The following is a 6,000-nucleotide window of genomic DNA, read 5'->3' as shown; positions in this document are numbered from 1 at the left end:
CCGTGATATTAGGTCGAGCAACATTCCCCATCGGTTAAGCGTTTGAAACTTAAGACTCAACATTGGGAATATTCCAGGAAATTCAATATTGTGCAGCCATCGTATCCAGAAATTCGGCAGGATTTAAACTATTTGGAAATATATGGGATTATAACGAATTCCAACAAATCATCAAAATTAACAGTTCTTAACCCGATTTTCTTCGATTCCACTAACACGCCCAGTTTCATCATTAACCCTAAAAGGAATACCTTCATGGCCTCAGTTTCGTTACCTCGCTGAGTGTGTTCCATCAAAGACGAGCTCTGAAAGGCGCCTGGGGTCCAATGGACCCCAGGTATCCCTTTTAGGGTTAACAAAATTTGAACAAATCGCTAGGAAAGCACTTCAGATGCAATCCCGGCGGAAATATTAGAGGGGAAATTTGAAGGAATGTTGGGATAATTTTGAAGTATTTTATTCAAACTTTTCATGAAACGCACAGAGCTACAGATTTTTTTTAAGGGTAATAGAACCCTTCCGGCATTCCTCCCGAATTCCCCGGATTTTTTATGAACTTCACCACGATTCGTCCTCCAAGTTAGTTTTAAATAGATTTTCCTCAGAAACACCCTCTTCCTCCTCTAAACATCCAGCAAATTATTCGTCACAACCAGAATCGATGCTCAATTTTATGAGAACTTTAAAAAAAATAGCTTGGATTGCAAGAGACACATTCAGGGTACTATATAATAACGAAATAATTCCATATCTTCAACAAACGCAGTATAATATTGTTCCGAGACCCTCGACAATTCGTCTCCCGCTTGTAATACCAAACAATAGCTTCTACTGAAACCTAGAAAGAAAAATATAGAATTAAATTTTGTGAACTAAATATATTTCACATTGTTATACAGACGTGAAAATTGTTGACGTTTCAGCATCAATAAAGAAAGTTACTCAGCTTACTTTGATCAAACTATAATATGATTTATAGTGTCGGCAAGAATTGTCTAAGAGGGGTGATTCAAATTTTATGGCAGGCGAGCGTAAAAAGCTGGATAGTCCAAAATGGCGGCTCCAAATTCAAGACGGCGGCTGTTTAATAGAGTTTTAGGACTTAAAACTATGTAATAAGGGTATATCTGGTATGAGGAAGATGAACAGCGTCCAAAAAAATGACGACTAGAATATCTAAGATGGCGGTCTAAAATCCAAGATGGCTGCTCCAAATTCAAGATGGCGGCTGTTTATTGGATTTTAGGCTCTAAACCATGCAATATGCGTTTATCTGCTAGGGGAATATGTCTGGAGTCAAAAAATGGCGACGATAATACTCAATAGTGGACTTAAATCCAAAATGGTGACCCGAAATTCAAAATAGGGGTTTATTTTCTTAAGAGTTTGAGGCGCGAAAAACATAAGTCTGATATGTATTTCTGGTGCCATGAAATGGATTTTTTGTTAAACGTATGAAACTGCGATATTCATCAACATGTCACTTGAGTAGGAACGTGTGATTTCGAATGGAAAACATGACGCACGAAAACTTTAACAAATCGTTTCCCATGCGACGGAACTGCGACGAAACTGTGCATGGAAAGCAATAGGCCAACGTTGTATCCACTAATAGGCCAATTTTTGTACCATAGACCAACGTTGCATACCATCGCATCGAATTTTTTCAACTTAATTAAGTAAATTCTTGAATATTTACGCTAGTTTACTTCCAATTGGTGAAACATGCATTGCCTAGAGTGTGTAATCCTGGGCAGAAAAGAATTACAAAACAGTTTCAAGTTTTACCATTCAAAAAGAATTACTGAATGGTCAAATTTGCCATTGGTTTGTTTGAAATAAGTGACAAAAGGGCAAAAATAATAACTGACATTGTTCGATAAAATAACTCTCTCTCTCTCTTTCTCTCTCTTCTTGGCGTAACGTCCTCACTGGGACAAAGCCTGCTTCTCAGCTTAGTGTTCAATGAGCACTTCCACAGTTATTAACTGAGAGCTTCCTCTGCCAATGACCATTTAGCATGCGTATATCGTGTGGCAGGCACGAAGATACTCTATGCCCAAGGAAGTCAAGGAAATTTCCTTTACGAAAAGATCCTGGACCGACCGGGAATCGAACCCGTCACCCTCAGCATGGTCATGCTGAATACCCGTGCGTTTACCGCCTCGGCTATATGGGCCCGATAAAATAACTAAAGAATGTCAAATTTTGACATTACAATGGCAAACCAAGAACAAAAAAATTAAGATTGAGAATTGCAAAATATACCATTATTGAGTTATTGAAAATAGAACAATGTCAAAATTAGTTATTCTCTTGTCATCCAAAAGAAGGGTATATTAAGTTGTTTATTCCAATAACAAAATGAAAACTTATAAGTTTTTTGGATGGAAAGTAATTGCAAACAAATATCAAAATTTACCATAAGAATAACCAAAATTCAAATTTTGTCATTATGTTGTTCTTGATAAGTGCCAAAACTGCGAGTTCATCAAACTCGCAAAAGGTCAACCATATATCACCAATTGCAAAATTTGTTATGATAGCAAAATAAGACATTCAGTAGTTATTCTTCCAAATTTTAAAATGACAAGCGAATGGCATATTTTGATATGGTATCACATTATGCTATTCACATGTTGTTTTAAGCTCTTCATGAAGAACTCATGAATGACAAAATAAGTTATGACAATAAAATTTGTCATTCTTTTGTTTTTGGTTTGCCATTCACCTCTACCCGGGATAGGGTCAACATTATTTCTAGTGCTATTAATTCATGAGTTATGATCAAAATTGTCAAGGCGGCTTGCAAATTAGGCCAAGGAATGGTACATAAACCCTATGATGAGTGAAAACGTTTTCCGAATCGAAACGAAAGACTAGAATAGTGTCTCGAACGGTTGAAGTGACTCATTCAAATCAAATGTTGCATGAAAGTGTATCACTGAAACAAAGTTCAACGCCCTTCTGCACTTGAGTTTTGTTGAAATGGGTTTTCGAAGGCACGACAAAGGCGCAATCACCACTAGGTGGATTAATTAGGGATCTTTTTATTTTTATTTTATTTTTTTGATATTTCGGCTTGGAAGAACTAGTAGAAAACATTTTATCGTGGTAATCATCTATTCGGGGGAATTAGCTTTCCCGACACTAACTTTCTGTGAAGAAAAATCCGAGGTTCATGAAAGTTCGATAATAATCGAAATGTTGACAGCGTGCACTTCTGTACAAGTCTGCAAAACTAACTGCCGTCAGGAAATTGATTCATGTCAGACTTCACCCTCTATTCACTTAACCTTTACTATAGTTATGCCACAGACAAACAGACGTACCACCTTGAACGATTTTCATGGAAATCCACCGCCTAGTTCACACTACCATCACCTGGTGGAAAAGCTGCACGAATCAATGTGTTGTGCAATATCGTCAACAGAAGGCGCTAGTGTGAAGCGTCATACGCATAGAAAAACGATGAGGGCGCCTCTGGTTGTGAAAGCCACAACTATGAAAATTGAAAATGATCGTTAAAAGCGTGGTCAATGGAAATTTCGCAAGTGTTACGTCTGTTTGTCTGTGGTAATGCGGTAGAACGTAAGGCTCTCACGCAGCGCCTATTGGTTCGCATCCGATGGGCAGCGTGTTTTTTTTTTTTCATTTAGGCCTAATATTCACTGATGTGATAAATTCAATTGTCTTTTATTGGTGTATGCTTATACTGTTGTTTTCTATAAAATAAAGATATTTAACCGTCTTAGAATACATGTATTTTTCGCACCACGATGACGTAGTATACATTCAGCGTGCCTGCCTGGATCATATTGACCCCAATGTCTTACTAGGGATTATCTTCATTGAAGCACAATAGAGATAAGTGACATTTCAACACACGAACACTTTCGCAAATTTTTCCTCACACAAAAGTGCACGCCGATTCAAAGGCTATTCAGATTGCATATGCAAATATTACCCAATCGAATTGGGTAAAACGGATAAATAATGATAAAACTAACGTCCGAAGAAAGAATGCAAATATTTTCCTCGCAGTTTCACAACTACATCTACAAAAAAGGCCTGCATACATTTGAACGTGATTACCTCTATACTACTGAATTGAACTTCTATGAGCTTGAAAGTTCCGAGTACCGTCTACCCCCGTTGGTTTGAACGACACCAACGGGGTTCATTTTTTAATTTGAACTTCTAGTAACCCTGTGGGCATGGGAAAACAAACTGATGGCAACCCTTTTTGCTGTTTTTGTTTTGATTATGCGTTCCGTTTCACCCCGTTCCATGAGCAGAATGACGTTTCAACCATTTTTAGTTTGAACGATGTGCAGATTAGAGGGGGTCAAATTAAAAAGTGTTCAGATTAGATGAGGTCAAACCAACGGGGGTAGACGGTAGCATCCTAAGTATTTTTCAAACTTCGCGTAACTTGAAAGTGAATTATATCATGAGAAGCGGAAAGTTTAGTTACTTGGGTACAACAAGTAGTAAAGTTCACTACTTTTTTCGCACGTCTAAATAGATTCGCCAAATTTCTGAAAAGTTGAAGCATTGCTTGATAAAAGTTGATAAATTACAATTACGAACTTTGTTGCATTTTTCTTGAACCTTTAAAATTATTTTTTTAAGAAAGTTCTCATACAAGTACCTCAAAATCTCCTAAATTAGTGTGCTGTAAGAATTTATGTTGATAGTCTACACACTTCAAACTAATTCTTGAGCTCGGCAGAAAAAAATGCTGATTTCAATCGGCTACTCAAGATTTTGCTGATATTTCTGCTATTCTGCTATTCTGCTATTATCAACGCATCCCCTGGCTTTCGCCCATCTGCGTTGTCTTTTCACTAGGCAATACGTCTACCAATTGATGTTTATGGGCTTGCCGGACCAAGTCATGTAGCTAAGCCAAACACCCCACCTACAACTGTTGGGTAGGCACCATTGTCCCGCCCACTGGTCTTTTACAGCTAGTTGTAGGTGCATGTGTGCGTGTAAGTATTGGAGTGTGTGTGTCAGTGTTGGTGTATTGAAGGCGCCAACTCGTTCTAACCCACTCTGATAGCTAACACCCTACCCTTAAATTTGGCAATCTATGAAATAGAATGAGTTAAACGCCTGTAAAAAACAGTCAGTTAAATCAAACAAGGAATATTAGTATTAAAGCGAAGATACAACGAAGCAACGCCCCGAACCTCGAGAGCACAAACCCCAAGAACCAAATGACAGGCAGCGCCGATAAGTCGATCGACTGGCCACCATCAGTGAACAACCAATCGAGTAAACCCCCCAGCACAAACTGCCACCAGCTCTCCCGACCTGCGCCCAACAAATCCGAGGCACAGCCCAGCCTTAGCTTCACCTTAAAACCAAAATCTAGATTACAGAGCACAATACTTCCCAAGTAACCACGCAGCTCGAGCCACAAATCACGCACAACACGGCACAAATAAGACAAACCCTACCACGCCCGTACAACCGAAACCGACCTAGAGTAGAGAAGGGTCTCTTTCCACTCCAACCCGGACTCAACTGCACCCACAGGGCAGCGCACCTCACCCACACCGCACTCATTCATGCATCACTGTCCGAGCCGCACGGTCACCTGGGTTGAGTCTATCTGCATGACCTCGCCCAACCCGTAACGCAGAGTTTAAATCCCTCTCTTGCATTACAAAGTACTCCCTCTTCCCAAAAATTTGTGCGTGGTATAAATGAGATCTTAAGGCTAAAGAAATCGTCACCAATACAACCGCCAACACTGAGCACTCAATGATGTCGGCCTTATCAACGACGACCCCCTCAGTCCCAAACCCAATTATCCCACACTACCCAAGTAACCACCCTGCTGAAGCCGTAAGCACCGCACGCACAAAGCACACACACACACCGACATGCACCACCCCACACGAACCACCAAGGCCGAACAAAAGCGGAAAGCGGTGCCACCACTGCTGAATCACGACTTTTTCAGTATAATTCAGCAATCGTAGATCC

The sequence above is a fragment of the Aedes albopictus genome, chromosome 1 (genome assembly GCF_035046485.1).
Source record: "Aedes albopictus strain Foshan chromosome 1, AalbF5, whole genome shotgun sequence".
Classification (NCBI taxonomy): Eukaryota; Metazoa; Arthropoda; class Insecta; order Diptera; family Culicidae; genus Aedes; species Aedes albopictus.
The sequence above is the reverse complement of the archived record's forward strand: the minus strand, read 5'-3'. Positions refer to the sequence as shown.